The sequence below is a fragment of the Anolis sagrei genome, chromosome X, assembly GCF_037176765.1.
Source record: "Anolis sagrei isolate rAnoSag1 chromosome X, rAnoSag1.mat, whole genome shotgun sequence".
Lineage (NCBI taxonomy): Eukaryota > Metazoa > Chordata > Lepidosauria > Squamata > Dactyloidae > Anolis > Anolis sagrei.
In genome coordinates, this window is record NC_090034.1 from 91,846,489 (window position 1) to 91,858,747 (window position 12,259).

The following is a 12,259-nucleotide window of genomic DNA, read 5'->3' on the forward strand; positions in this document are numbered from 1 at the left end:
TCAGCATCTATATAACATGCTCACATATATAACTTGCTCTCAGACACATAGAGAGATTGCAACCCAACATCCCATCAGTATAGTGAAAATATCCACATGCGGAGATATGCTATGCTAGGACAGCGACAATGCAAAATGGCAACATTGTACAAAAACATGCCAATGACAGCATGTTGTAAAATATCCTACATCAATGACAATATAGAACCACAACACACTGTGCGCAACCACAATTCATAAGGCACAACCACAATGACTGTGCAGCTATGCTCTGCCATGGTCAACAGAATGCATCTGTTGTGTTATAACTAACAATGTGCCCTATATGGATAGTGGAATTCGAACATGTGTATGTTGCTAATGGAAGTAGCCAGAGTAAAAACAAAACCTCATTAGCTGTGCTGCTGTAATTGCACACCCTTCAATCCATTCCTGACACACCCCTCCCTCTGTAACATTCCATCTATCTATCCCTTGGGCTCCCTCTCTTTGGCCATTCCCACCCACACATCCACACCTCAATCCTTGATTCTTGCATGGGAGGGAAAAATAGTTAAGATAGTTTTCTGCTCAAAGCAGGAGAAAACCCAATATTCTTCCACAATATTTTTCCTCAGCCTTGAGGAATAATTACCTGTAGTAGGAGAAAACATAACATAGTTTTCACATACAAATATTTTCTGCACAAAGAACAATGCGTTCTATGCAAGAAAATCATTTTTCTAACAGGTTTTGGGTTTTGGCACCAAATAACTCACCATGTTATTTACAAATTAATTCCCATACTCTACTGTGTGGTGTTTAAACACTGCAGAATGTACAAAATTCTGTTCAGTCTGCTATTCCTTTCAGTGGGTTTCCCCAACTGCCAGAAAACTCATTGTTTGACCTAGGAAAGAGCAATTATGAATATTCTTTTGATAATAATAATAATAATCATCATCATCATCATCTTTATTTATAACCCGCCACTATCTCCCCAAAGGGGACTCGGGGCGGCTAACATGAGGCCAAGCCCAAAATAATACAACATAATTAAACACAAAATAACAAAAATAATACATCATAACAAAATATATAAACAACAAATTAAATAAACAATATAAAATAGGATAATAAAATCGAATACATAGGGTGGGCCAGATGTATGAGGTAAAAGGTTAAAAGGTTAAAACCCTGGGCAAGATAGGGATAAAAGTGCATTTATAAGAGAAGGAGCCTGGAAGGGAGGAGCAATGAAGTTTGGCCTTTATAGGGGGACATGGGAAGGTGCTTTAATCTGAGGGCAGCTGTAGGTGGAACAATGGGTTAAGTGGTCACTCTCTGAAGGCAAATTGGAAAAGCCAAGTTTTTAGATCTTTCTTGAAAGTAGCTAGGGTAGGGGCTTGCCTGATCTCCCTAGGTAGTGAGGTCCAAAAGCGGAGGGGGGGGGGCAGAGCAGAGAAGGCCCTCTCCTTCATTCCCACAAGTTGAGCTTGTAATAGAGGAAGGGGTGAGAGAAGGGTCTCTCCAGAGGTTTGAAGAGATCATGCAGGTTTATGGTAGGAGATGCGGTCACAAAGGTAGGTAGGACCCACACCATTCAGTGCTTTCTAGGTGATGACCTGCACCTTGAATTGGGACCAGAAGATGAACAGCAGCCAGTGGAGCTCCTTAAACAGGGGGGTTGACCGCTCCCTGTAATTAGCCCCAGTTAGAAGACTGACTGCCGAGCGTTGGACTAATTGAAGTTTCCGGCCCATCTTCAAGGGAAGCCCTTCGTAGAACCCCTATTCCTATTGCAACTTTCTAAAAGTGTTACAGAAAGCAATTACTCAAATGTGATTACTAACAATAGAATTAAAATTATCTAAAACAATTTAAATCAAAGGCAAAAATAAACATATAAAACCCCACTAATTATTCCAGCACACGTGCCTCTATCTATCTATCTATCTATCTATCTATCTATCTATCTATCTCTATCTCTATCTCTCTGTCTATCTCTCTATCTATCTATCTATCTATCTATCTATCTATCTCTAATCTAATCTATTCAGTCCACTGGATGAACTTGGGCAAGTCACAGTCTAGCAGCTTCAGGGGAAATAATGGCAAACTTCCTCTAAAGAAGCCTTGCCAAGAAATCCCCATGATAGGTTTCCCTTAGGAGTGCCATATGACTTGAAATCATACTGCACTGGGGAAAGGGACAGTGTTTGCTCACACCCACACAGCTGGTAGTCTCCGATTTCCCATTTTCCACAAACCAGAAGTGATAGTGTGTCACTTTCAGTTTGACTCTTGGTCATTTTTCTGAACGAATGTTCCCAAGAGGACCACTTGACAGGCCTTGGGACCATCATTGCTTGGAAACAATTTGAAGGTGCATAGTAACATCAACATCAACAGTACCGTCTGCTTCCTAGTTGGGTAGGTGACAGTTTAGAATCTGTCCAAAAGTTAGATCTCTGGGTAATGTGCAGTAGATTGACCATGAAGGATGTCTTATCAGTATGAGCAAAAGAAAAGAAAAGAAAAGAAAAGAATTCCATCCTCCATTTTGGTGCTAGATTATACTGCCAAAATGAAGACAGTTTGGGATGAAAATTAAGAGCATATTTCTGCTTGGAGTACCTCAATGCGTCCTACTACACAAAGTAGACCTACCTCCCTCAACTTTGCATCAAGCTGATCCACTCTCGATCCGCTAGTGGCAGCTGCTAGCCTTCATCTAAATGGGATAGCGAATCATCTCTGAATTTTAGTTTGAACTTCAAAGGAACTATCTAAAGAGCTGAACCACAACCCAAAATGGATTCAGCACCTTTGACAGCTCCTTTAAAAGTTTAGATTAAGAATTGGCTTCATCACCTTTCTGATCTCAGTCAATGGCAATAAAGTGGCAACTTTATGTACAACATAAAGCAGCTTTCAACAAAAATAGTTTTTTAAACATGTTCTGTGGGTATTTGTCCACAAATGCACAGAACCAAGTAATTACATGTAGCAAAACCCGTCTTCCATGTACATTCACAACAGTCCTATGAATTGGCTTTTACTAAACCATTATTCACACTGAATGTAAGGATTCATGATGGATAGCAAAATCATGCCTTCCTAAGTTCCAGCTCTTTATAACATTATTTTCTCTATTTGCCATATTTCTAATATTCATCTTCCAACTTCAATTTTCTTTCTAAAGATTAGTAGATTAGTAGCCAGTAAAATGTACTATTAAATTCTGGTGGGGTTGTTGGACCCAGAGGAGAGAGAAACTCTGTTCTTGCAGCCTGTTGGCTTCCTATCATGGATGCAAAAAAGGAATAGAGTACTCTATCCTGCTATTTATCTGGTCTTAAATACAAAATCTCTTGACACAATGCCCTGATATTACTCCAATGGAGTTTAGAGTGAATGTGTCCATATGGAGCACTTTCCAAATGTCAGCTTTCCCGTCCCAGCAGTGGAGAAATTTTCAATGGGTATTCTTCAAGGAAGGCTGAGATTGTAAACATTCACATTAAGGAGTACAATTCTATCTTTAAAATGAGACTTTCCTTCAAGAAAACAGCAGATTTCTTCCAACTATTGAGACATCCTTTCAAGTAAGTAAGCATGAACAGGACTGTGTTGCAAGTTGATGCATTATGAGAGCTTTCGTAGATCAATCCATCAAATCTGCATACATTAACATACAGAAAAATTCCTTTCCTCTATCCCCCCCCCCCCAATGGCATAGTTCCCTGGCATTTCACTTATATGCACATGCCATAGCTGGCGTCACTTCAGGAGAGGATTTCCCTCTACTGTCTCTTGCACAGGAGGGAATGCCTCTTCCAACTAGGGCTTGGCACCTTTCATCCCACTTCTTCTAAGGTGAACTGAAACACCCAAACTGGGCTCTAGAGGCCAATGGATAGTCCACCACAGACATCAGAAGTGCTGCAAGACCAAAAACAAGCCACAAGATCCATCCAGAGGAAAAGTGTTCTTGCCATACATCAAGGGAACGACTGACCACATAGGGAAGCTGATGAAGAAACACAACCTACAAACTGTCTGCAGACCCACTAAGAAAATCTAACAAACAAATGCTTCATTCAGCAAAAATCAAGAGGGATCCTCTCACCTCTGCAAGAGCCTACCACATACCATGCAGCTGTGGACAAGTCTACATAGGGACCACCAGATGCAGCATCACCCAAACAAGAATCAAGGAACATGAAAGGCACTGCAGACTGAGAACACAGAAATGCTGGACCAGTTTAACAATTACCATGTCAGACTACACAGAGAAGCCATTGAAATCCACAAGCATGTGGACAATTTCAATAGAAAGGAGGAAACAATGGAAATGAACAAAATCTGGCTACCAGTATTAAAAAAAAAACAAACCTAAAATCAAAATGGTAAATAAAGAACAACACTCAAAAACAGAGGAATTACAGACAAGAAACAATCAGGGCCAGCTAATGACCTCCCAAAAAAGGATTCCTCTGGGCAGTAAGCAGCCAGACCTTGAAACTGCAGGGCCATTAAATGCTAATTGGGATGGCCAATTGCAACATTCATACCTGCCTCAAACAGATGAGAGTTGCTTCTCCCACTCTGGACATTTCATAGATATATAAACCTAGTTTTCTAGTTTCCAACAGACCTCTATGGATACCTGCCACAGATTCATGTAAAATGTCAAGAGAGCATGCTTCTGGAACACGGGCATAATAATAAATAATAATAAACTTTATTTCTATAATGCCCTATCTCCCCAAGCGGACTCAGGGCAGTTTACAATAGTAAATTGGCAAACATTCAATGCCAGCATAACATAACAAAAAAAATCAAATCATAAACAATGAAATAAACAACATCAGGTGTACTTATAGAACAACTCAAAAATAACAAACTTAGACATTTAAATATATAAATCAAACATTTAGAACATGTTTACTACTAGATCTAATGATAGCAAACACTCAAAACATTAAAAGTAAAAAGGCATACAACCAGGAAAACTCACAGCAACTCAGTAGGATGCATGTTTGCATTTGGTGAAGCTGATTCTAACAAATGAATTCTTTCTTTCGCCTGATGTTGCTGTCCTGCTTTTCAGCATGCTGCTAACAAAATGGCAGGATGTAAGGGACAGATCACTAAGGGTTGTGGCAACAAGCACCACATCATGGTGTTTCACATTTTGGTCTGCAATCTGGGAGACAGAAGCATCATAGTGGTTGTCTGAGTTGTGTCTTTAACTGCAGGAGGGAACTGGGAGCAATGCTTTTTGGCTTTGCTAGTCTCCGGTGCAAAGGAATCAGGGTGGAAACTTACATAGGAAAAAGGCAACAGGCTCTGTGGATCATGACATCCTTTGAAGGGACTGGTAAAATCTCTGCCATCAAAGCTGAGTGTCCCTGCCCTCCACAAGAAACCCCACACTTCTTCTCAGTTACTAATTCTCAGCTTTGGGGATTAAAGCTGTCAAATCTTGGCATAATTTGGGGTGAAGGGGTTATACAGGAATCTTTGGTTTGGGTTGTGTTAAGTTTTTCAAGCTGCATGGCTATGTTCCAGAAGCATTCTCTCCTGATGTTTCGCCTCCCAACCTCTGAGGATGCTTGCCATAGATGCAGGCGAAATGTCAGGAGAGAGTGCTTCTGGAACATGATCATACCGCCTGAAAAACTTACAACAACATAGTGATCCTGGCCATCAAAGCCTTCGATAATACAATCTTTAGTTTCCCTAAAGCGAGGGTTAAAAGGAGAAGAGATGGCAAGAAAGCAGAACTCATTGGTTCTCTCTCTCACTCATCAGCTGTGGAAGGATGCAACTCTCCTAGTAAACACCCAAAACATGACTTTTGCTCCAACTGTTCCAAATCCCCACTCCCCAAAAAGTCCTACTTCTTCACAGTCTCTCTCTCTCACACACACATCAATCTCTCCAAAGGTCTCACCTGGCACAGACTGGGGGCACCCCAATTCCTGCCCCCTGCACCTGCAAGCGGGCCGGCTTCCTCCTCACGCTCTATTTCTTCCTCCCTCTGACATCCTCTTTACCATTTCATCCCTCCCTCTCTTTCCCCCTCCCTCCCTTGTCCTCTCCCCGCTCCTGCCAACTATAAATAATCACTTCTCTCTCTTGCGCTGCTGCGCTCCCTCGCTCTCTCTCTCTGGCCCGGGGCCTTGCAAAGTTTCTGTGCTCCACTGCTCCCAGCCTGCATCCACAATTGGTCTCCACTAACCAACCTGCTCCACTACCTGCTAACAAATAGTCGCCGACAAAAGCCAAAGGCTACCGCTATTTCCTCGGCACCTGCCTGGCATTTTTGATACATGGCTTGCAAAGCATTAGACGTCACCCTTTGGAACAGTGGTTCTCAACCTAATGCCGCAACGCCTTAATACAGTTCCTCATATTGTGGTGACCCACAGCCATAAAACTATTTTCGTTGCTACTTCACAACTATAATGTTGCTCCTGTTTGGAATTGTAATGTAAATATCTGATATGCAGGATGTATTTACATTCACTAGACCAAATTTGGCAAAAATACCCAATATGCCCAAATTAAAATACTGGTGGGTTTGGAGGGAAGATTGATTTTGTCATTTGGAAGTTGTACTTGCTGGGATTTATAGTTCACCTACAATCAAAGATACAATCAAAGGAAGATAGATGCTTTTGAACTGTGGTGTTGGAGGAAAGTTCTGAGAGTACCTTGGACTGTGAGAAGATCCAACCAGTCCATCCTCCAGGAAATAAAGCCCGACTGCTCACTGGAGGGAAGGATTGAAGTATTTTGTCCACATCATGAGGAGACAGCAAAGCCTGGAGAAAACAATTATGCTGGGGAAGGTGGAAGGTAAAAGGAAGAGGGGCCAACCAAGGGCAAGATGGATGGATGGCATCCTTGAAGTGACTGGACTGACCTTGAAGGAGCCTGGGGGTGGTGACGGCCGACAGGGAGCTCTGGCGTGGGCTGGTCCATGAGGTCACGAAGAGTCGGAGACGACTGAACGAATGAACAACAACACAATCAAAGAGCATTCTGAATTCCACCAATGATGGAATTGAATCAGTCTTGGCACACAGAACTCTCATGACCAACACAAAATACTGGAAGGGTTTGGTGGGCATTGACCTTGAGTTTTGGAGTTGTAGTTCACCTACATCCAGAGAGCACTGTGGACTCAAACGATGATGGATCTGCATCAAACTTGGCACGAACACTCAATATGTCCAAATATGAACACTGGTGGAGTTTAGGGAAAAATAGCTCTTGACATTTGGAGTTGTAGTTGCTGGGATGTATAGTTCACCTACAATGAAAGAGCATTCTGAACCCCACCAAAGATAGAATTGGCCCAAACTTCCACACAGAACTCCCATGACCAACAAAAAATACTGACCTCACCTCTGAGGAAGCTTGCCATAGATGCAGGCGAAACGTCAGGAGAAATGCCTCTAGAACATGGCCATATAGCCCGAAAAAACCCACAAGAACTGAGTGATTCCGGCCATGAAAGCCTTCAACACTACAAAAAATACTGTGTTTGGCGACCTCTCTGACACCCCCTCATGACCTCCCCCCCAAGGGTCCCAACCTGTTAAACTGTTATGCATTTAATTTGTTGTTGTTTCCAACCTCCATGTATAGAGAAGGGCAGGTATGTTGTTGTTGTTGTTGATGATGATGATAGGGTGCCATAAATATCCTAAAGGCATTATATCCTGTCTGATCCTAGAAGCAATGCAGTTTCAGATTTGATTAGTATTTGGATGGGAGGCTGCCACCCTAGGTTGAGAAATACTGCTTTGGAAGCTCCTGAAATCAACATTTTGCCTTTTTGAATCCTGTGAATAGTTTCTAAATTCTGCCAATCCTAACTGGGCAGAATGAAGCCATTGCCTTGGGCAAAATCGATAGCAAAATGTAAATTTTTCACTTTTTTGAGCATGACATTTGATGCTAGACCCCAGGCTGCAAAATATCTCTATTTTTCTGTATCTGTCTATAGATGGGTATCTTTAACATAGCAAAGGGAGGCTAAGGAAGATTGAGACACTAGTCTTCAAATATCAGAAGGAAGGATGACATGAACCATGAACATGCAAGAAAAGGATTTGTGGATAAACATTAGAGGAAATATCTTGATGGTACACATCATTTGACAGTGGAACCGACTCCCTCATAACATGGAGGGCTCTTTTCATCTGGGCTCCATGGACAACTGTCTATCAGAGATGTTGATGCTCGAATAAGAGCAAACTGCCATGCATGATCTGGATTGCCATTGCTTAAAGCCTGAAATGTATCATTATTCCCTCAATGGGAATTGTACTCTGTGCTCATGCAGTTGCACTGTTGCCTATGTTCGATTTCACATGTTCCTAGGATGTTCCCTGGCGTTGCAGCCGGCTGCAAGCGCTTGTTCCCTAGCATTGCAATAATCCCCCGGAGCGAGTACAGCCTGACATTGCAGTCCAATTCGGCTGGCAGGAGGCCCACTAGGTTCAAGACCCGCTCTGCAAGAGAAACCAAGCCAAAGTTAAGGGATTTTCACAATTCTGTGCCATGCTTAGTTTGAGATAAAGCAGAGGCTCAGGCGCGCGCACATACACTGTATTCTCTATAGTATTATTCCCAAATATGTTCCAGATTGCAGCACTGGATTCTGGAACTACTGTTTTTAGTGGGAGATGATAATGCTCCTACACTAGAATCAATGGGTGCTTCATTTGGGACGGATTGTACCTCTGTGCTCAGTGCGTATTTGTGTGTGAGAGAGAAAAGGGTGAGGCCAACACTGAAAATCAATTTACACAGCATGTTTAGAGAAGCACAGAGGCGTGTCAGTATCAGACTATGGACCTTCTTTTTAAAATGATTCCACACACACACAGAGACACACACACACAACTCTCTACAACAGTTTTTCTCAACCTGGGGATTGGGACCCCTGAGGGGTCACGAGGGGGTTTCAGATGGACTGCCAAAGACCATGGTCTTTGGAACCCCTTTGGCAGAGAAGTCTGAGGATCTCTCCACCTGCCCTTCTCTAAATTTTTGGAAACAGACAGCAAATCCTCCCACCAAAAACCCTCCTCCGCTGTGATTGGCCGGCCCCTCTGGGGAGGGGAGAACAGGCATGCTTGGCGCATGGGAGTGTGGTGCGCATGTGCGGATGAGGGAGAGCGTGCAAGGCTGGAGTGAGGTTTGTGCCAGCTAGTCCCTTCAAGCCATGGGGGTTCTGTGTGGGAAGTTTGGCCCAATTCTGTCATTGGTGGGGTTCAAAATGTTCTTTAATTGTAGGTGAGCTATAAATCCCAGCAACTACAACTCCCAAATGTCAAGGTCAATGCCCATCAAACCCTTCCAGTATTTTCTGTTGCTCATGGGAGATCTGTGTGTCAAGTTTGGTTCAATTCCATCATTGGTGGGGTTCAGAATGCTCTTTGATTATAGATGAACTATAAATCCCAGCAACTACAATCACAAATGACAAAATCAACCCCCCCCCCTCCAACCTCACCAGTATTCAAATTTAGGCAGTGAATGAAAAGACTTCCTGCACATCAGATATTTACATTATGATTGATAACAGTAGCAAAATTACAGTCATGAAGTATCAATGAAAATATTTTTATGGTTGGGGGTCACCACATGAGGAACTGTATTAAGGGGTCCAGCATTAGGAAGGTTGAGAAACACCACTCTACAATTTACCATTGTAAGTATCCCCATTTAATACCTCCTTTTTTCTGATGCTCACCTCTCAAGAAAACATTTTTCCAGTTTTCTTTGGGGGCTGAGTTGAAGGTGTTTGACAATTTAAATACAAAATATCTGAAATGTTAGCAAGCGTGCATCTGTACTTGAGTTGAATTTTCACCCACACCAGAATATTTTCTTTCAAGGCTTTTAAACAGAGGCTGGATGGCCATCTGTCAGGAGTGCTTTGAATGTGGTTTTCCTGCTTCTTGGCAGGGGGTTGGACCGGATGGCTCACGATGTCTCTTCCAAGTCTATGATTCTACGGGTCTCTTAAGAAGGTTGTGTTCATGGTTAAAGATAAAGATATAGAGGGAAATGTGGCGGAAAGGGTAGTGAAGGGAGGTGAGAGGGAAAATTAAAAATGTAATGTGAACGAACCTGTAAATAATGTGAATAGATAATATAGAAATATTTTAATTCACTACAAGCCTACATTAGACATTTATTATATGTTCAAATATTATGTTATTTTGCATTCAATAAAAATATGATTTTATGATTTTAAACGTCAATCTTTTGAGTGATGTATGTGACTGAGGAATAAAGAAAGACATTTTGATTTTCCACTGGCATAGGTTATGCAAGGGACAAAGTGGGAAAGAGTGGAGCCATAGAAGATATTGTGAGTTCGTTGGAAGAAAGCTGGGACATAAATGTATATGATGGATGGAAAGAAGGAAGAAAGACGTGTTCTACTTCCGTCACTATATGGTTTGTTGCTATTGCTGTGCCCACGAAAGGCTCTTATTAGCCTGTAAAAGTTTGCAGTCCAGGTATTCATTTGACAGCCCCTAAAGCCACATTCCTGTCAAGAGTGATAGAAATGCAGACAGCTGCACTGACCCATACTAATGGAGCAATTCTTGCAGTTTTAAATTTCACTAGAAAAAGGATTTCTCATAAAGTAAATAGATCTTTGGCCATTCATGATCAAACCACACAAAGAAGCTGTCCATTGTGGTAGGGATGGCTCACATATTCAATATCTTTAGGTTAGGGCAGCGTTTCTCAAACTGGGGTCAGGACCCCCGGGGAGGTCATGAGGGGGTGTTAGAGGGGTCACCAAAGACCATCAGAAAACACAGTATTTTCTGTTGGTCATGGGGGTTCTGTGTGGTTTGGGGTTCAAAATGCACTTTGATTGAAGGTGAACTATAAATCCCAGCAACTACAACTCTCAAATGTCAAGGTCTATTTTCCCCAAAATCCGCCAGTGTTCACATTCGGGAATATAGAGTATTCATGCCAAGTTTGGCCCATTGTTTGAGTCCACAGTGCTCTCTGGTTGTAGGTGAACTACAACTCCAAAACTCAAGGTCAATGCCCACCAAACCCTTCTAGTATTTTCTGTAGGTCATGGGAGTTCTGTGTGCCAAGTTTGGTTCAATTCCATTATTGGTGGAGTTCAGAATACTCTTTGATTATAGGTGAACTAAATCCCAGCAACTACAACTCCCAAATGACAAAACACTCCCCCCCCCCAGGCCCGTAGCCAGGATTTCGTTTCGGGGGGGGGGGGGGGGGCTAAAAAATTTTCAGGGGGGGTTTCGGGGGGGGCTGAGTCTGAGTGAAAGAGGGTCTAGCCTAGCAAACCTTTTGTATCATTACCCCAATACCCCCATACATATGGGATATATTGAGAATGGTGATCAAATCATGATATTAATAAACATAACAGTTTAAATAATGCACCAGTAAGGCCTTTTCGCGAACCACCATGAGAATTTCGGGGGGGGGGGGGGGCTGAAGCCCCCCGAGCCCCCCCCCTGGCTACATGCCTGCCCCCCCCAACCCCACCAGTATTCAAATTTGTATCGAGTAGTTGTGCCAAATTTGGCGTAGTGAATGAAAATACATCCTGCATATCAGGTATTTACATTACAGTAGCAAAATTACAGTTATGAAAGTAGCAACAACATTGATTTTATGGTTGGGGTTCCCACAACATGAGGAACTGTATTAAGGGGTTGCAGCATTAGGAAGGTTGAGAAACACGGGGTTATGGTGAAGAATGCCCCTAAGCTCAGATGAAAGCTGGAAGGAGGTGTCCAGGGATACCATTCTCCCCCTATCAAAGAGACCTGATGTTCTGACCCTACTGTTGGGTTTCATCCCTGCATAATTCTCTTGTTTCATCAGGTTTCCAGACCTCAAGGAGTACCTAAACTAGAAATAATACTAGGCTAAACGATTCCTCCCCCCCCCCCCATGCATGTTTCCCAAAATGGCTTTACTCTTTACTCTTTCTCCTTGCCACTGTCTCCTCTTCTTTGATGATGTAGGAATGGAATTCTGTTAAGGAACTTCCTCTTTAAAGCTATTTTTATTGCCCTGGGCTAGCCATGCGGCCATTTGCCATTTCTCCACTCTCTTCTGCTTTTTCTTTCTACTTACGACGATGCACATTTTGCCTCTCTCTAGGCGAAATGTAGCTGCATGGATTTTTTTTACCCCTTTCCCTCTTTTGAAGATGAGATTTGATTAGTAAGCTAGTTAG

The 12,259-nt window shown here is 42.5% G+C and overlaps 1 protein-coding gene across 4 annotated transcripts in view; it reads right to left on the reverse strand.

Moving 5' to 3' along the window:
• The window catches only part of LOC137094689 (B-cell receptor CD22-like), a 51,125-nt gene that overhangs the window by 35,717 nt on the left and 3,149 nt on the right, over positions 1-12,259 (reverse strand). For 3 of the 4 annotated variants that reach the window (XM_067460715.1, XM_067460710.1, XM_067460712.1), the window contains exon 1: positions 5,942-6,071. The exons of the other annotated variant lie outside the window; for it this stretch is intronic. The gene's annotated coding sequence lies outside the window, so the exon portion shown is untranslated. Of the gene's footprint in view, positions 1-5,941; positions 6,072-12,259 lie in introns of those variants that run through there. 4 annotated transcript variants of the gene reach the window in all.